Genomic DNA, 22,055 nt, shown 5'->3' on the forward strand with positions numbered 1-22,055 from the left:
CAATATTTAAAGTTATTTATAAACAGTTCTCTGAATAGCTTTCTAGTATTAACTGCGGATATTAAAAAGCATGATAAAACATAATAAAGTAAAATTGTTGATTATCTTTTCCATGGTTTATAACAAATATGCTTGAATGAAACATTAATTAAAATACAAAATCATGACAAATGTATGTAATAACTAACTGGTTTATGAGAACGATCAAATACAAATTATCAATACAAAATTATGCAATAGTAGGTGAACACTAAGGAGGATTTTTTTTGAAAATTCATCCCCTAAGGAGGTTAAATTTGCGATGAAAGTTTGTCATATTTGAAGTTAGAAGAATGGAAATTGGCGTTGAAGCTTCTGCTTATAAATAAAAGTCAGATTAATCACTTCTTTTTGATAATTTATCAAAAATGAAGATCAAATACTTTTCCAACGGGCACACGGCTAGAATAAGTATAAAATTATAATCCGAATTCATATTATATAAACAATTTAATTCTCAAAAAATATTATGAACTGTGTAACATTTACTATTGACGTATAAACATCCTAGCTCTAAGTATACGACGTTTGGTAGAAATAATTTCATGAATGAAACGGACGTCGCACGGAACGGAGATGTGTAACCACCGTGCTGCCATCTGTGGTGGATGGCGCGAACCAAAGTTCATTGAGACAAAGGGAAACTTTATAGTATTAACTATTTCATGAATTTTAACAAGATGGGCCTATTTTAATACAATTTTTTGGCAAAAAAATCAGGTCAAAAACTGTGGTTTAGTAATTTATTCAAGTCTTTTTAAGTTTTACCGGAGCCGTTTCATTATATAGTTTTAATTTTCTGTCTGCAAATGGAATGATTCTATAGTGGACGTAGCTGCCCAGGAGGCGAATTCTAGCGGCGGGCGCGGAAACTACGTGTGATTCGCGTCGAGAAAAGGAGTTGAAAACACAATTTTCATGTACTAATTAATCACGCTCTTTATTTAAAAATAATTTTTAAGTTATATTTCGTGGTCCGAGTTTCGTATTATAAGTTTATTTGCAACATGAGAACACATGTATTTGCTCGTTACCCGAGGTTTGATGTTACACATCTCTGACGAGTACTGAAAGTCTTGCTCACATTTATAAAAAAAAAAAAAAAATGAAGTATTGCTTAAATTAGTCATAGAATAAATGGGTGGGTTATATGATACGAATTTTTTAGTGGAAGTGTTTTATATTTTAGGTATGAATAGTGAATACAAGTTAATCTCCGAATGACACGGCGACATACGTGCAATGCAGACGCTAACTTATTGATTGTGCTTGTCACGTCGAGGTAGCTATTGTACAATGAATGGTTGGTTGACTTTCGAAGCCTACATAGATAAGAAATTATAGTATTAGCCTTTCCATGTGACCGATTTGCCAAACCTTCTTACACTTAAAAAAATAATAATAATCGCACCATGATCTTGCAACAGTAAGATCGAAACAATTTTTTTGCACGAATTATGTTTCGAGAAACAAGCTCGTTTGTTATGCAACCAACGTAACCAACAGAGAACAGCGGAACGTGTCTCATTCGCCACCTGTGCGATTATATCGCAGCTATCTCTATATTTATCTTCACGACAACACTGAGGCCGAGAATCGTACGACTGAATCAGTAAGAGAATAATAACTGGATGTGGTGTGGGCTGCGGAGGTATAGTCTGGAGACACGACCGTCAGGTCTTGTGAAGGCCGCACCTCGCCGCTTGCTTTCTCTCCAAAACAGATAAATTAAAACAATAGCTGACAAATGAACACACCCACTCGGAGTCTTGATACCAAGCGGCAAGAACCGCAGTACAAAAGAAAAATTGGTTGTCTGTAAAGTCGGTTTACGGACGATAGTTTAACGTGACAACGTGACAACAAAACATTGATGAAATGATTGCATGCTTTTATGAATAAAATTGAATCATTGTTATTGAATTATCACTATTTTGTATGGATACAAAGAAGAAGTGAAATGAAATCTACAATTTAATTGATCAATTTACTTTTATTTGCACTCAATAATTCAAATATGTTTATTACTTTAACGAAGAGATTATTTTAACTATAACTTTTATACATGTTTGCTATTTAACTTCTTCCAATCTGTATTATTCTGTTAAGGATAGGACGATGATATGAAAAGTAGGAAACGAATAGGAGTGTTTCAAGTTGAATGTGCCTCGAAAAAGTCAAATCGATGGTTGTTCCAATCGAGTGGAAGAGAGATAGATGCTGCGCAAGCGTACAATGAGCGTAACGAGACAATGAGTCATCCTTTTTCGTGCGTGCAGCCAGCGTTTATCGATTTATTAGACGTTGTCACGTCAAAAAAGTTATCGTTAAAAAAATGCTTTGAAACTACCCTACATGTAGAAGACTGTTTCTGACTTTCTTCATAATTCGATTGAAAAATTGTTAGATTTATTTTTGTATACAGCTATTTTAGTCAAAATATAATAAAAAAATGAACTGCATTAAATGACCTAAAAATAATTACAAAAATGAATTCTTGAGCGACTTGTGATATAAAGGGCTATTCAAAATACAGTTCACACGTGGTATGTAACAGAATTAAGTCGAACATTAAATAGGAAAAAAATAACTTTGAAAGAGCCTTAAGCCCCAAAGAATCAAATCTAAAATCACTGCGTCTTATTTGAAATGAAGTAAAATGCTTAAGGCAGAGCGGCAAATCTCGTAATTGTATTTTAAAAAAAGGAATACATATTATGGAATATAATATACTTACACACATTTGAAAAACAAATACAAAATTGGTGAAGCACATCTTTAATAAAAAAAAAGTAATAATCTGAATGTATAAAGTAACAAAAAAGCTCGTCTTATTGAAAACCACTCCGGTGAGTGAATTGCGAAATAGCAGCAGCATGTTAGGTTAGGTGTGTGCTAACGCCTGAAAGGTATACTGCCAGAACTGTTGTGCTGTATTAGCTCTATAGCCTATGCTGTACATGTTTTATAACCCGTCCTATACGCAAAATATTTTATGAAAACTTAATTCATCCAGCTTGTCAAACAAATGGATGTGCTAGTGACGTTTTCGGTGACATAATTACCCTCCAACATTACTTGACCAAACATATTGGAAGATAAAGTTAAAGAAAGATAAAGTTTGACAATGGGACAGGGTCTTTACAAAAAAATCTTACAAAAACAGTTAATGTTTCTGTTATTGTCTGGCAACAAATGTTGCCATGTCATGGGATTTAGCCCATTTTAGTGCGATTTCCATAAATTATAATTTTACATAGAAATGGGAGAAAGGTATGTATATTTTTTTATAGAATTATTGAAATATTTGACTTGACATTAAACATTAACTTCCAGTGTATTTGATCACGCCAACTTGTTGGACCCAAAAGCACTCCATCGACATAGGATATACATTAAGATGCATTCCGAATTAGAAAGCAACAAATGCGAGTGGAAAATTTTAAATTATTTTATTATAGATCTGCCCATTTACACACTTTGGGAAGTTTCACAGTTAAATGGGACATTTCCGAATCCAACTATAGGTTTTCCTACTTGTAAGACCGGCATGACTCGGCATATTCCCAACCTTCGCGGGAACCTGTATTTTGACCTTCAAAACATACAAGTCTAGTGCATCACTCGCGGTATCACTAGCGCTTATTTCAGGATATTGCTGACATTGTGCCATATTAAGACAAGTGTGTGATGAATAACAAAATTTTTTTCCCTAAATCATTAGAAACAATAAAAAATTACGTGTACGAAATTTTTTTTCCAAAAGTAAAAACCTTTTTGGAGGTAAATTTTGACCGACATAATGCGTAAGCTTGTCGATTTTTTTAACACAGATTAGTTATGAAAATTTTATAACTTCCATTTTGATAAAATGTTCACAGTAATTCTGGGTTCGGATTCTTGTTCGGGCGTTTATGCTTTGTGTTGTCCCAGTACCTCCAATAGTTTAAGTTATTTGTTAACCGATCCCTGAACAGCAATCCAGTACTAACTGCGCACATTAATTAGCACCAAAAACCAAATTAAAGCTCAAAGGTAGAATATTCGATTATATTTTCCATGGTTTGAAACAACAAACAAACAAAATTTTAAATTTGCTTCAATTTTCGCAAGCACACTGTAAGATTTGTTTTACTAATTTGCAATATTTTCCTCTATTATTGTAATCTATTTCTTGGCAACTGTTTCCAAAGAAAATTTCAATGTGTAAAATCTTAGCTCTCGATATACATTTGGTAGGAGTAATTTCGTAAATGGAACGGCAGTCAAAGAACGGAAATGTGTAACCACGGTGCTGCCATCTGTGGCGGATGGCGCAAAACAAAGTCCACAAAGCCGAAGGAAAACTTTATATTATTAACTGCATTTATAGTTCAAATACTTGTCGCAAATCAGGTCCAAAGCCGGGTTTTAGAATGTTTAAAAGTTTTTTTATAGCTTTTATCGGAGCCGTTTCTTTATATTAAGTACTTAATTATTCAATAGTTGACGTAGCTGCTCCGGCAGAGAATTTTAGCGGGGGGTGCGGAAACTACGCTTGCTTCGCGTCCAGAAATGTAGTTGCAAACACAATTTAGCGCACATTTAACACGCCCGGCATTATACTAAAGAATTATAATATTATTTGCGTGTTGGAGTTTCGTACCGCGAGTGTTATTTTCAAAAAAATATATGAGAATACATGAATGTTCTCGTTCCCGACGCTAGATGTTAACAAATCTCTGGCGAGCCACAGAAAGACGCGCGCGCACAATTTTTTTTTTTTGTAAAAGTGCAAAATAAAAAAAAATAATAATTCTGCATACGTGTCGCGCAGAGCCGTTAGGTTAATAGTCATTACGAAAATGAAAAATAGAGAGCACCCAACGCTCTTAGTTATACAGAGTCGTGATGCATTATTTGGCTGTTGGACAAAAAACTTACAATTTAAATTATTTTTTTTATTTTTAGTTCGTTCAACGATAAAAGAGTTTTTTTTTTTAGTTTTTTTTTAAACTATAAGTTTATTTTATTCTTTTTATGTCTCAAAATAAAATTAAAAATAGTGAATCTGAGTAATTGAAACAAATTAAAAAATTCTATATATGAGAGTGACTCAAGTATATTTATTTCTTGCAATGAACTTAAAAAATCTAGTCGCTAATGCTCGAGTAGTCCAGTAGTTTCAGCTGACGCGTCAGCACCACTGCGTGCGTGACGCGCAGTCTCACGCGGGCACGCGACCCTCGTATCTCTGGAGCCGTCAGAGTTGCTGAGTAACCGTCGGAGCGGACCCGGACCAGAGTCTGCGGCGGGCACCGCGCCAGCTGACCCCGGCCTCCAGCGATGACTTGCAGGAAACAGCCGGTGGGGGGGAAGACACGTCACGTACAGCGTGTCCGTGAAATGAAATGAACGTCCCAGTCGCAAATTTTAAGATGACCGACTGGAAACTGTTGTACGTAGAGCAGCGGGTTAACTCCAAACGGCGGGTCGCGACCCACTGGTGGGTCCAGCGGAAGTGGTTTACATCAGGTGGGTCCGCGTCGCGACTCGGATCCTAAAACTCTATCAGAAACCGTCGAATAAAACCATCAGAAAAGATTTTAAAAAAATCGTAACTATTCGAATTGTGTGCTAACACATATCTATTGTTAAATAAATAACCGTTTTGCTACAAAGTGTTAATATTTTGTCAACCATTTTCAAATCAGAACACAAATTGTTTATCAGAAATCAATCGGTATCTTTAAAAAAACATTCATATACAGTAAATATATATTAGCTATGTTTGATAGTTATTTATATACATAATGAAGGGATACGATACAAATAAGGTTTTTTACTCCACCATGGACCGATAGACCGTGTAGGTATTCCTATAAGGAAAGGTGGGTCACCGGCTGAAAAAGTTTGGGAACCACTGTTGCAGAGTGTTGGTCGAAGGTCACAAACATGCTTCAAGTTACTGCTTTGTCGTTTTCTCGCTTGCGGCGCCACCTACGTTGAAAGAATAACTCTCCCCCCCCCCCACCCCCCCACCAATTTAGTAGAGGGTGAACCGGTAAACGTTTATTTGGAAACAGGATGCAGCCCCTCCCTATTGGAACTGCTGGTTGAACGTCCAAGTGCCTGGCCGTTGTATTGGTCGTAACGGTCGAGACGACAGAGGTTTTTTTTTTTTCGCTGACCTCCACGTTCACCTGACACAACAACATTTGCGAATTTTTTTTCCTTTGGGGTTTTATAAAAATTGGTTGTCTGTAAAGTCGGTTTACGGACGATAGTTTAACGTAACAACGTCATAACAAAACATCGATGAAATGATTGCATACTTTTATGTATAAAATTGAATCATTTTTATTGAATTATCACTAATTTGTATGGATGCAAAGAAGGAGTGAAATGAAATCTACAATTTAATTGATAAATTTACTTTTATTTGCACTCATTAATTCAAATATGTTTATTACTTTAACGAAGCGATTATTTTAACTATAACTTTTATACATGTTTGCTATTTAACTTCTTCCAATCTGTGTTATTCTGTTAAGGATAGGACGATGATAGGAAAAGTAAGAAACGAATGGGAGTGTTTCAAGTTTAATGTGCCTCGAAAAAGTCAAATCGATGGTTGTTCCAATCGAGTGGAAGAGAGATAGATGCGACGCAAGCGTACAATGAGCGAACCGGGATACAGCGTAACGGGACAATGTGCGTAACGGGACACTTTTTCGTGCGTGCAGCCGGCGTTCATCGATTTATTAGAGGTTGTCACGTCAAAAAGATCGTGTATACGTTCCGTCGCTACTAGATGATATGCCAGAGTTGGTACACAGCATTGAAGAGGCTATTGCCTCTATTACTCCGGACTTGTTAACCAAAGTGTGGAAAGAATTTGACTTTAGGTTGGACGTATGCCGTATAACTACAGACGCACATATTCGAACATTTGTAAGGAAAAAAAAAAGGTTAGTTTACCTTCAATTAGAAGAATGATTTGTTGTAAATAGTCTAACTTAAAACTGTTATGATATATCATTGAAACTGTGACATTATTAACGCTGTATAACCTCCTGACTTCAGCTGGCTTCTCGCAGACTGAAGGGTGGTTTTTCTTTTAGGTTAATTAAAGAAAAAATAATTAACCAGAGGCTGGCGTAAGCGACGTGTAGGGACCTTTAAAATAGGCGTTATTAGCATTTGGATACAGGCTAGAAGTATAAAATTATATAACTGACTGACATCATCATTGGCTTATGGGTAGAGACCTGTAAAATTCGCGATTTCAAATCCCTAAAGGATAGACTCCATGATCCTCTATGCACTCGTGCAAATTACATCTGCTGATTGGTTACCGACTCGTAACACCTGTTGACTGGAATGATCGTGATTCGCTAATTCTTCTGTTAAAGATTTTTCATTGGCCCAGAGTCCTTCAGATAAACTGTGTCCCAATCAATGAAGCAAAATAATGTCAAAAGTATTTGGACTCTATCCTATTGCGAAATGAATCCGCGAATTTTACAGGTCCCTACTTACGGGTAGGGACTTGTATTTTCAGCGAGAGGATTTCCAGACCAGCTGTGTGTTAAACACTTTGTAGCATTGTCTGTGTTCCGTTGTTTGCTGGGCTTCTTTTTGGTACATGTCTACTGCCAGCATGCCAATCATAGCAATGCGGAATTAAACTTTTTTTAGGAGAGTGAAAATGGCTAAAACGCGTGTTTTCAGAGTAATGTTAAGGCATGAAACTCCCGGTAGAGATTCTTGAAAGTGCTCAAGGGTTGGGTTCCCAATTTAAAAACACAAGGGAGCGCATATCAGGCCATGCGCACGACTGTGCGAAATCGGTTCACAATTGAAATATTACTGTTCAGTTTCAGCCAATGAAATTTCGCGATGTATCGTACATCCGTTGGCAGTGTTAGTAGCTTACGAGCTAACTATATTAACTACCAAATTGTTATCCCGTGACATCTGACCAGCAATATTTGAGCACAGTTTTTTCAACATATAAACAAGTAAGGATTATATAAAAAATGTAGTTAAACATGACACCTTTTTTTTTATTTACAATTTTTGCTATTGACTCATAAGTAATATGTAGCATTAATTAATTTTTGAAGCAGATTATACACCTGAGCATTATAATATCTCGACAAATTCTTGCCACGATATGACTGATAAATTTAAACAGTTCTCTAGTCTCTGCAAAATTAGATGTCCTACTCTACTCTTAATGGTAGCCGCACCTTGCGTCCGTAATTTAAATTATATATATATACATATATACATTTACTCTCATTTGTAGTTGCACGTTGAGTTCGTAATTGAAATATATATATATATATATATATATATATATATATATATATATGTGTGTGTATATATGTATATATATGTATATATATACATACACTCACATATATTAAATTACCTTCTATGCAGAAGACCTACTGCTACTGTTATTTTTTTACAATTGTGCATCCAGCTTTTAACCTTTATCTTAATTTCTTCGCCATATAATGTTACGGTCACCGCTCAGATCTCACGGTTGCCCTATGCACTACGAGAAGACTGCCCGCCAGTTGAAGAGGCGACACCGCGCTACTATATAGAAGCACCAGCGAACGTCGCTCTTATCATCCCGCCTCGCTGACACAGATACGCCCCTGACTTCGGCGCCATCGCGCGCGCGAGGAAAAACCGCGTCGTCCGGGCGGTATAAATACCAGGCGACCGGAACGACTGCCGCTGACGTCAACGGACGAGGGGGGTTGGGGGGATGCATGAATGGAAGCGAGCGGTTTCATCAGCCATTGAGACAGGGTGTCACGTAGCTTGCTTCAAAACATAGGCAGGAGGTAAAGGTCCTTATGGATCAGGTACTAATTAACAAAATTGCGAAGAGTCTCTGGGAGGCACGCAATAGAGGGCTGGTCCGGAGGCTCGAGCAGACAAAAAAAAATTGGTTGTCTGTAAAGTCGGTTTACGGACGATAGTTTAACATGACAACGTCATAACAGAACATTGATGAAATGATTGCATACTTTTATGAATATAATTGAAACATTTTTATTGAATTATCACTATTTAACTCATTAGTTCAAATATGTTTATTACTTTAACGAAGAGCTTATTTTAACTATAACTTTTATACATGTTTGCTATTTAACTTCTTCCAAGCTGTGTTATTCTGTTAAGGATAGGACGATGATAGGAAAAGTAGGAAACGAATGGGAGTGTTTCAAGTTTAATTTGCCTCGAAAAAATCAAATCGATGGTTGTTCCAATCGGGTGGAAGAGATATAGATGCGGCGCAAGCGTACAAAGAGCGTAACGGGACACAGCGCAACGGGACAATGTGCGTAACGGGACACTTTTTCGTGCGTGCTAACGGCGTTTATCGATTTATTAGACGTTGTCACGTCAAAAAAGCTTGCCTCAAATTAGATAGTTTTCAAGTGAAGTAAGCACTAGATAAAAAAGTTATTATATTTTAAGGTAACCAGTGTAAATATAATAATAAATATTAACGAATATAACCATTATAAAAAGAAAATGAACCAGAATAAATTATACCATGCTGCCTATGAGAATATTATATATAGAGCACTAAAAAAAGATAATATAATAAAAACATAAGTATTTAAATAATCTCAAGAAACCAATCTATTAAATAATATAACTTCACCTACGAAATTTAGTGATGTAGGAGCAGCCATATTATAAGATCTCAATAAAAATCATCATAATGAAAAACTGAACAACTACAAAGCTTCGCATGATGTTTGTTTGACCAACACTGACAACCACCCCGAAGAGTAAATGATGCACATAATATGTCTTCTGAACCAAATATTTTGGGATATTACTTTATTTCAAATAAGTACTTATCGAAGAAGACTGTATGGTTATTAAACAACTAATATGGATATAATGCATTGAACCAACTTATTAATATCCAAAGTTTAAATTGCTTAAACCTAATATATGTAAAACGCTTAAATATTTTTTGTATAATTTATGGATGTCCTAATCATGTTTTTGATGCGTAAATACTTATATCTCGGTATTCGAGATGTGTTAGGAGCATTTCTCGTGAATGGAACGGAAGTGGCAGGGAACGTAAATGTGTAACCAAAGTGCTGCCATCTGTGGTGGATGGCGCGAACCAAAGTTCACAAAACCAAAGGGAAACTTTATAGTATTAACTGTTTAACGAATCTTAACAAGTTGGGCATTATTAAAATCAAATTCCTTGTCGAAAATCATCTCCAAAGCCGGGGTTTGATAATTTTTTTCATGTCTTTTTTCGCTTTTATCGGACAACTTTCATTACACAGTTTCACCTTTATCTTTCAAATCGAATAATTTGGTAGACGACTTTAGCTGCTCCAACAACGAATTCTAGCGGCGTGTGGGGAAACTACTTGTGGTTAATTTAAATAAATGTAGTCAAAAATACAATTTGCGTATTATGTTTATCAGGCTCGGCAATACTTTAAATTAAGAATTCTACGTAATATTGTGTGTCCGAGTTTCGTACTACAAGTGTATTTGCAACATGAGAACACATGATTGGCTTGTTACTGAGGTTATATGTTACACATTTTTGGCACGTACTGAAAGACATGCCCACGTGATTTTTTTATTTTTTTATTTTTTAAATTTAGGATTTATTAATCTGTCAAGGGTATTCATTTGTTTGAGAAAGCGTATTTGCCCGTTAAAATTTAAAAAAAATTTCAGGTGGAGCCTACCAGTCACCCGTGAGAGAGTAACTTCCGGTGTGACACATTTACCCCAGGATTCAATCCTGTATTCTCCCCTGATGACATGAAGTCGTTCACAGTCACTGGTGACTGGACAGCAGCGGCAGAATGATGCGTAGACCATTGACGACAGATACTTTTGAGACAAGTTTAACACGGCACGGACTATGGGAGAGCGTGGAAAGGGTGATACTTAGGGGGCATGCAGATTTCGCAGAAAAGATTTCGAGACTAGCTGAAAGTTAAAACACTGTAGCATCGTCTATGTTTCGTGATTGGGTGAGCAGTTTTCTCCCAGATACATATCGATCGTTGCCAACACCAATCACAGTGATTCAGTGCGAAAGTAAAGCGCGTCCTGAGTGGCCCGGTCAAATTAGGCAACGACTTCTCTCGCGTACGGACGCCAATCGCAAGGAAGAAACCACAGGTCCGGGTATACCATGTTGCAGTCTATTAAGCGTTCAGATCTTTTCGCTAGAAACGCCTACCCCTAGTGATACTACGGGGGCAGGACTTGGAACTCTAGGAGCGGCCATGGGTAGAGACCTGCAAAATTCGCGGTTTCCATGGCCTTCAGGATAGACTGCACATACCCCTGTACACTCGGGCAAATAACGCAAGTTCATTGGCTGCCGACTTGTAAGTCGTCTCAGCTGGTTTGTCTGTGATTCGATCCTTCTTTGATCGAGGATTTATAACTGGTTGAGATTCATCCAGATGAACAGAAAGCCAATAGAAAAATTATCCAAGAGGTATATGTGTTTCAATTCTAGCCTATCACCGAATGAATCCGCGAATTTTGCAGGTCTCTAGCCATGGGGAAACGAAGGCCGGCCTGCGACAACCAGAGGCCATGCACGGAAGTCCCCCCCCCCCCTTTTCCCTTTACCAAACTCCTCCCCCTCCACAACTTCCGGCGATGCCCGGCGCCACCGTTCTGCAGCGAACCGGAACTGAGTTGCGTCCGTCGGGAAAACCAAGCGTCCAGACGGGAGCGTCTCTATGCCTCTGTGGTCCGTGCTCTAGACTGATGAAATACTTGCCGTCAAAAAAAAAATATGTGTGCGTATAACATCTGACCTCGGTAAAGAGCAAATCCGTGTGTTCTCATGTTTACAACTAAACTTACGATACGAAACTCGAAGACGAAAATTTAACGTAGAATTCTTTAAAAATAATCCCGAGTGAGATAAATATGCGAAATTTGTTTTTTTTTTTTTTCAACTATATTCTTTGACGTGAATCACACGTAGTTACCGTATCCGCCGCTAGAATTCTCCGCCAGAACAGCTACTACGTCGACTATTTAATAATTCCGTTTGCAGAGCGAAATTAATTTTAAAACTATGTAATGATTTGCGACAAGTAATTTTATTGAAATACTGCCCATATTGTTAAAATTAATTAAATAGTTAATAACGATAAAGTTTTCCTTTGGCTTTGTGTACTTCAATTCCCGCCATCCGCCACAGATGGCAGCACCGTGGTTCTACATTTCCGTTCCATGCCACTTCCGTCGCAATCACGAAATTACTCATTCTAAATGCCGTATACCGAGAGCTTAGATGTTACACACCAACAATTTTGGCATGTCAGGGCGTAAAACACACCATACCAAAAACTCTCAAGTGGGAAACTTAAAACATTGGTTGTCTGTAAAGTTGGTTTACGGACGATAGTTTAACGTGACAACGTCATAACAAAACATTGATGAAATGATTGCATACTTTTATGAATAAAATTGAATCATTTTTATTTTAATAATAAAAGATTAAATACTTGAAATACTAGTAATCAAATTTTTAAAATGCAAGAATAATTAACCTTTATTGCCGAAATTGTTGTTGTTGTTGTAATAAGCAATGAAAACCACATTAACTTTTCACTTCACTTTATAAACAGTCGACGAAACAGTTCACGTGTAGATGACTTGTAATTAATTTTTAAAAACTGGCGTTTAACTATAAAGTTTAAATATAATTATGAAGAAGTTTTCATATAAATAAACGGTATTCAAATATCTATCATCAATTATATGAATCACCATAATTTTTTAGTAATTATAACATAACCTATTATTACTGCACTCGCCGACAACGTAACGGGACACAGCGTAACGGAACAATGAGCGTAACGGGACACACGGTAACGGAACAATGTGCGTAACGGGACACTTTCTCGTGCGTGCAGCCGGCGTTCATCGATTTATTAGACGTTGTGACGTCAAAAATACATACGTTGCGAAAATAAACAATGAAGAACTAGTAATGCTCAGACGTAGATCACGATTGTTTCGCGGATTCATTTTTTCCAGGATAGACCCAACTTTCCAATACATAATCAAGCCTTTGTAGAGCGCTTATCTGTCAATTAAAAAAAAAATTAACATTCTTGGCCCGGTTACGCGTGACTGGGTAACCACTTCTAATTTATAATTATCCCAAGGTCGTTAAGAACCATTGTATGCGTGCTTCAAGTCTACTTTGCTATCAAATAAATCCAGAAAATAACCTTGGCTCTACTTAAGAGGCCGTGTCACAAATTTGCGCTCCTATCTATATCAATGTTATTTTAAAAGGCAGTTTTTCTCAAAGTCTATAAGAGGTAGGGGCCGGAAATTTTGCCTACTGAAAGTATACAATACATTTAACCTAACCGCTTTTTTCAAATTTAGTTATCATATCATATATTATTTCTGTGATGAAAATAATATTATCAATATTTTGATTTGTCCAGATACATTGAAATTTTGCTTATATTTATAATTATTTAGCAAAAACTGAAAACGCCATTGAAATGTATTGCACATTACCTTCCGATCAGTGTCTTCATGATCATGATGGGTTTATAAACCTGGGTGTAATCAAGTCTTTAACAATTACATGACAACATTTATACTTAATAATTTGGAGATATGCCTTTTCTATCCTCAGCCCCTGAGCTTTTACTATCTGGTCTGGCGACGGACCTGACACTCTTCAACCACCCCAGGGGTCTCCGATTGCACATCTTATCAAAAAAAAAAAGCTGTTCGTTCATTTGTTTTTGTGTTCGAGCGAAGGTTTACTTCTCCATAAGTGCCACAGACTTCACACATTTATGCCAAGGGAATATTCCGCTGATGTGACGCTATACGAATGTATTATTCGCGACCATACAAATTTTTTGTTTGTCATCGGGAAAATGACGCCGCAGTTTGATTTTTTGTGGTGATATAAAATAAATTTTCTTGCTAGGGAATGTTCATTTTGAATTGAGCATTTTTAAATGTCAGCGTAGAATATGCTTATCTGCCCATTTTGTTTCTTTCCATAATAATGAGTAAAGTTAACATTGTCATAGACATTTTATTATATTCGTTTGCCGTCCAAGTACAAATGTCACACTATATCGCACGTAATTCTATTTTTTACTAATTTGTTAGTTGTCATTTTATTTAAGTTATAAATAACAGTAATAAAAATTATTACTTAATAGTCCAGAATAGAGATTGAGTTATTATTCATTTAATAGGAGTTTAAAATATGGTACTACATACATATTTATATTATCTTGTTGTCTTCTTTGTAACTTTACTGGAAGAATGGCATTTGGTATGTATGTTAACTCACAATGAAAATACTTCAGAAGTACTCAATTAACAGTGAACAACCTAGGGCCTATACTAATTTCATTATGTTCATGAAATATAATTGATATTACTAATAATGAACTGTATGTGTTTTGCGTAGAGATATCGTACGAACTGTATGTGGTACAGACCAACATTAGCTAAGACTCTGTAAATAAGTAATTTCAGTTAATGTGTAGAGAATATTAAAAGTTAGAAATAATGATATATATATAAAACAATGCAGAGTAATCAGCATAAAAATAGAAGTTGTTTTTACGTAGCGCCTACTGGAATGTATATTTTGTGTTGAATTATGTGGTATGATTAGTATTCTCTTATTGTAAGATGTGTTTTGTTAAAATCTTATAAAACATCACTTACTGTTGAAGGATTTTCATTTTTTTTGTGATGATCTTACTTAAACAAGTTTTAATTATATTACACATGTATATTTTAAAAGCATTTTAATGTATACTTATAGAATTGTAATAGGCTTTATACGGACTCTCACGATGCATGTGAGCATCTATAATTAATAGAGACCGGAAAAATTCGCGGATTCATTCGGCGATAGGCTAGAAGTCAAATACATATACCTTTTAGATGATTTTGCTATTGGCTTACTGTTCATCTGGACGAATCTCAACCAATTATAAAACACCAACCAAAGAAGGATCGAATCACAGACAAACAAGCTGAGACGACTAACAAGTCAGCAGCAAATGAACTGCCGTTATTTGCCCGAGTGTACAGGGGAATGTGCAGTCTATCCTGAAGGCCGTCGAAACCGCGAATTTTTCCGGTCCCTAATCTACATCAATATTATGGCCGTTTCACAAGATCAAATATTTATTGAATTCAATCTGTTGCATTCATTGTACATGATTTTCGATATGTACATTGAATTCAATACAAATTGAAGATGTTACTCAACTAAGCTTATTCTTATTAACTTATAAGTATTTTGTTTGTTCAGTACATAAAAGTAAAAGATTCGTTATTATTTAAATAATGAGCATCTTTAAGCAATAACGTTTTCAAAATATTTACATAAACATAATGGAATATATTTTTTAAATACTTTATATCTACGATCACATCAACGGCAGTATTATGTAATCAATGAGGTAATGAAATATCCTGAAAGGATATTTTCTTCTCTGTAAAGTAAATTTGTAATGCAGCCCTCTTAATGTTAGTCTTGTGAGTTATTTCGTCTTCTAATATGCTACAGCAATGTATAAAATTAAGTTTTGTTAGTGTTTTAGTCTTGTGTAATGTGATAAATTCAATATTTTTTTTGTATGTTCGTATTCATAAAGGTAGGCTACATATCGTATTAAGATAAATAGTAATATTTGTAAATTTAAATTCTTTGAAACAAAGTCGATAAGAGGTTCACCTACCTCTGTTAAACTGTATGATGGTGCATTGTAAAAAATTAGGTAGTCTGACTTAAGTGAGATTGTATTTAGATTGTGTGTGATGCATATGCAATATCTAAGCATATGCATTTATGTTATTATCCTTTTAAAACGTTACATGATGAATTTCGTTGACTTTTTAATGTCAACTAACATTATTTTTCACGGACTATTACATCCAGATAAAGAATAATTACCACATGTTTGAAGATTAATTGTATTCCGATACGTTTAAAGTATTAAAATTTTTAGTTTTAGTTTTAGATACGACTCATACTACATTTGTTAAAGTGAGGTTTCTTGATTCTGAATCCCTGCATCTGCAATTTCCTAGTGAGCCGCCGGTCAGATTGTCATCCTCTCAGATTGTCGAGGAACCAGATACATTTTTCGTCGAGTAAACTCGAGCTGTCAACCTTCCCACTAATCCTGTGATAAGGGTATAGTAGCTTTATCACGCGCTGCGGCTACAGTTCCTTCGGTTGAAAAAGCCACTAAATCTCACTGTTAAAAGAGAGAACTTCTAGAGCAGAATATTGGAAATAAACATTTACTGACACGGCCTCTTAAATGGTAAGACGACCGTACTTATCACACGACTCAAGTTCATGAACGCTAGGGTGGCACGAAATTTCTGGTCATTAAGTACTCTAGCCCTACATATTTACAATCTTAATAATATTATAATTGCGAAAGTTTTTTTGTGTATGTGAGTGTGTGAACATGTTTATTGCCACTTAGCTCGATAACCACTGTATAGGACATAGCGTATTTTTTATCCCGGGGGAAAAAAATGTATAGTTCCTGTAATATAGTAACAAAAATGACTCTGCAATTGCTTAACGGATTTTGTTTTCGTATTTTAACGTATTCGATAGGTATACTTCCTGAATAAACACATAATATTTATTATATATTTGTTATATAATATTAAATATATCTTTGCTTCATAATTATCGCGTGTAATTTTTAAATATTTAAGATTGTGATATTTTGGAAAAAAAAAGTTTTAAGTAACTACTGTATCCTGCTTCACATGGGTAGGTAAATTTTCTTTAAAAAAAGGGTACCATTGAAAACATTATTAAAAATACTTATGTTTAAATTACTGTCATGTGAAAACTAATTAATTTTCGTATTTGGCCTGAAAATTTAAATTCATTTAACTGACACTGTATGTACAAAACTTTTATCTGCCAGTGTGAAGCTAAGTTACGTAGCTAGTTCTTAATTTAGCAGACGCAGTGATCCCTAGATGCGCTAGAATTTGGTTGTATCCACGGAGGTAAGAAGTTAGGGAGTGGGTGTGTACAGTCTTTGTCAATTTTAATAATTTAAATAAAAATGAGTACAACTACCCCCTCCTTCCCCCTCACCCAACTGGATAGATATTTATTTGTTTATAATGATTTTTAACGCTAATTTCTTGATGATGTGCTGTTAATACAATTTTCAATACGTACTAAGATAACTACTGCAAATTTACGATTTTTCCTAGCGAGTCACCTTTTAAGCTATTAAACAAACTTCAAGCACTAACTTTGGTACAGCTACAGTTTGTTATGCTAACCAATATATAACCATAGAAACTGTGTCAGACATAAAAACCTTAGATTTATACCCAATACTTTAAAGCTGTGTAGCCTTATAAATTGCCTTCATGCTTATTTCATTATAATCCCGCATAATTTAACATAATGTTAGTTTGTTTCATTTTCAAGCAAAGAAGATTTGAAACAAAGCCTCTGACGTTCGCTACTTTAATATGTAACACATTTCTTAGCATAGAATATTAACTACCTAGCAGCGAATACGTTAAAAAAAATCACAGTTATCTTTCGGTATAGGTGTTTAGTAATTCAAATAAACACCAGTAATCTTCAAGTTTTCATTGCGTATTACGGGTGAGTCATTCTTGAAGATAAAGTATCCATTGAACGAAAGACATTAGGCAATGTGTAACAGTTAAGATAATACAAAACTGGTAACAAACGCTTTACATATACTCGGCGGATTTTCAAACTTCAACTGATCAAACAGCAGCTGGTTAGAATTATTTGAAGTACTATTGATGTGACTAACGTACAGAAGAATAGGTGCAATACATGATTGGCTATTTCAAACTATATGAAAACTAGGAGAGTGTAAGGTGTTTAAGGCACTCGTTGAAAAATGATGAATAGAACAAACACTTTAATTTAATATACAAAAAATTATTACTAAAAAAAATTAATGGTGTGCAAATAAAAATTATTTTTGGTGTATATGAAATTATAAAAAATATATATATATATAAAGAGCATAATGTGCTATTTACTGATAATTTTAAAAGCAAGAAATTAATTAACCACAAAATAAAAATATAATATAAACATTCAAAGGGGCATAACTTCAAAAAAGCAATGCTACCAAAATAATTTCGGTCATACAAACATATATATATATAATATACATTAATGACAAAAATAAATAAAAAACTTCAAAGTTATAAGCATATTTTAAAAATAAAAACCAAGGGTTTAGAAAGGGCATACGTACAAAATTCCAAATATCATTTAAATATTCCCATTAGATTTCCAAAAAAGTAAAATCTTCACCGTTTTTCATTTAGAGTTAAAGTTTCTGAGATATAAGTCTTCATAGTAATTTTAAGCATAGTTACTCGTAAGGCTCCTAAGGCATCCATTGAAAAATTATTAATATAACAAAATTACAAGTTCTTTAAGCATATCTTCCTGACCCCTCTTCATGACATCGATTTCAGTCTTCATGGCATTCTTCATCTCTTCTTGGCAGTTCATTTCATTCTTCTTCTCTTCTAGGCCATTATCAATTTTATGCATCATCTATTCTTGGCAGATATTCATTTCATTCTTAATCCCTTCTTGGCTATTATCAATTTTATTCATCTCTTCTAGGAAGTTTATTATTTCATTCTTCATTACTTCTTGTTATTATTCATTTTATTGTTCATATCATTCAAAAACCCATTATGTTATTAAGTTTGTTGGCAGCCATGTTTCTTGTCCACATACACTATTAATCTATCACCATTCTGTCCTATTACTACATTATAACATTACCTATGAGCTAACATAAACTTCTACTCAAAACTAACACTAACTTTACTTTACTACATTCACAACTCCTACAGTTTGTAACACTAATTGTAATCTCGAAATCTTAGAACATATATTTTTAACTTTTTAATTATTATTTTAATTAATTATTAATTATTCGTAAATAATTTAATTAGAGCTTTCCCACTCCTGACACCAAATGTTACGAGTGGGGGGAAAACTGCTTCATAAGGATATCCCAATTAATATTATACAGTTTTTTTACTACTAATATTCACATTACTAATTAAATCACCACACTTAATGTCTGTTCACATTCACTAAGTATCTGTCCAGTCCACAGTTCGCACCCCTCGCTGGAGCTAGGCTCGACAGTGGTTCGCCCCTTACCTCGCGCCTGTCCGCACACACAGTCTCGCGCCACTCTGTCTCACTCGCACGGTCCCGTCGCCCCGCGTCTACGCCGCTCGCCGAACACGCACTTCACTCCACTTCCCCGTTGGAACTCCCGAGGAGGCCGACGCCGCCGCTCTTATACCCGTTGGGCGTCTTTCTGGAACTCACTGGAGTGGTTGTGACGTGCCGCGTCATCCCGGGCCGACCCGACGCTCGAAGCATCCAGAATATCGGCGCTTGTTCACGCCACTCCACGCGGCGGCCTCAGTAAGCCCACGCAATTACCAGGCCAGCTAGGGGACGGATAACAGCGCCGAGGAAGGTGGGCTAGGGGGCAGGAGGTGGTAGGGCCGGGCCTCTCTAATCCCCGAAGGTATGCGCGCGTGACTTCTGTGACCGTGCGGGGACGCCAGGCCGTTCCTGTACCGGCGCGCGTCGCCGCCTTGTTCGTAACAATATGTCATTACGTTTCATGAAAACTCTACAAAGTTGTAAAACTGTCAACAAACATTTTCCATTTATGTGTTACATAAAATAACATGTAGATAAAAATTTGACTAATTTGTCTGCACTTAACTTGTCAGCTCAAAGGTTTTATAAAACAATTAGGTTTTAAATATTCGTTAATAGCAACATAATTATTGTTATGACTGTTTTGTAGCCTATATTAAAAAGGTTTGTCAGTGTATGAACCTGTCGGATAATTTCCTGTTACTTGTTACCTGTAAACCTTTCCGAAAGGGGGAAAAAAATTAGCAAACAGCTATAATGTTAAACTTTTCCTGACAAATGAATGCTCAATATATATATTTTTCTTTTGTTAATGTATATTATTGTATGGAACTAGGGATCCTTCTCCCCGAAAGAGGTTGTAATCGCCCCCCCCCTCCCTTTTTTTCTTTTCTATTTGTAGCTGGATAAGTACAGCCAGGCCTGTAAAATTGTGACGTTTAAGAAATATGTGTTTGGAACTTCGCGGATCTGCCAACTACTTGGTAGAGTTTATAAACTACGCAAGAACACTAGAAACGCAAGGCTCAAAAAGTTCAACAACGAAATTTTCAAATACCCTCATATAAACTACCTACGGCGCAAAAACGTAACGCAAGCATCGACGAACGTTCAACTTCTTAATTTTCGGCTTGCGTTTTCGCCCTTCATATTCGAAGTGAGGTGTTCCGAAAACTTTTAAAGACGCAGATGTTATGTGCATAGACGGTAAAGATGATGTTTTTGCTGTATACATCACTTTTTTTTTTACTTGGTAACCTTTCACACAGTGAAAGCAAAGATACCTTTTAAATCAAGCCACTGTCAATGTTACTTATATGCTTTCGGGATAAATACGAATTACCAAAAGAAGACCACGTGAAGAAATCTGTTCTGTGCTATTTAAAATTTCAAGTTGAATAGGTGGCTGTCAGGGGTGTATGTGTGTAGTGTGTTAGTGAGGCGGGATGATAAGCGCGACGCTCGCTGGTATTTCTAGCGCGGTATAGCCTCTAAGCTGACGCGCAATCTTCTCGTCGTCACAGGATAACTGTGAAGTTTGAGCGGTGACCGTAACAATATCTGGCGGAAAAATGAAGATTAAGGTGTAATGCAAGTCCCTTAAGGATTTTTCAAGAATCCGTACCGGTTGTTTTACGTCTGAAAACATGCGTTTTAGCCATTTTAACTCTTATAAATATACAGTTTAAAAACTTAATCCGAAATCAAAAGTACTTTTCGGCCCTCAGCGAACTCTTAAAATGCTTTTCGTAAGCAGACCCCACTCGGATATCTCGAGTAGTTTTGAAATCGCGTTGTTTTTTTTCCTGAAGCTCTGCGCACCGTGTGTGTTCCCGGGTAGGAGCGGGGCCCGTGATTTTCTTGCACTGGTTCCGTTCGTTGTTGCGACGCTGAGTCCTTTAGCGAGGTTCGCGAGCACAGCCTAGCGCCCGGCCGGCAACGATGACTTCACTCTGGGGAAAACTATTAACTGCTTCCGGGGGGAAGGAGAGGAGGGCTATTTCTCCCGCCACTATCAGCGCCCACTTCCTGTCCGGGGCGCCAGATAGCGCGATCGCCGAGCCGTGGGTGATTTCCCTGTACGCGACCCCCTTTCCCCTCTCTCCATGTTTCCCAGACGCGGTAGCTACAAGGAGGAAACTGCGTGCTGCCACACTACAGTCTGTCTCATGACTTGGTGTAAGTTTTTCGACATACGCCATTGCTAAGAACTTTTTAAGTTAAGAAAAACTAAAAAAACTAAAAAAATAAAGAAATAAAGATATTTTTTTTTGTATTTTTTGGGTATTTTTATTTATTTCTTTATTTTTTAGTTTTTCTTCAACAGAAAAAGTTCTTAGCAATGGCGTATGTCCAAAAACTTAACCAAGTCATGCACTCCCATTGCACAAATCTTTCAAAGATAATAATAGTCTGTCACACGCAAAGTGACTCAAGTTTGACAGTTCACTGAAGTGACCTGCAGTTGCTGTTTGTCTTAGGCAGCCTTAGTGTGTTCGTCTGTGCTGTCCTGAATGTCTGTTTTGTCACTTCACTATGCGTCTCTGTGCTGACGTTGCGTCGTCCGCATTATCTGTTTAGTGTCATCTTTGTGTTCGTCTGTCTGTCGCTGTGTTGCCCAAGGTCGTTTTTTCAGTCTGCTGTTCTTGTATCAAACGTCTCGTCGTTGTTAACCCACTGTGTCCACCTGTGCTGCAAAAAAAAAGATGGGCTGTTTATCAGCCATATGCAA

Source organism: Bacillus rossius, chromosome 15 (genome assembly GCF_032445375.1).
Source record: "Bacillus rossius redtenbacheri isolate Brsri chromosome 15, Brsri_v3, whole genome shotgun sequence".
Lineage (NCBI taxonomy): Eukaryota > Metazoa > Arthropoda > Insecta > Phasmatodea > Bacillidae > Bacillus > Bacillus rossius.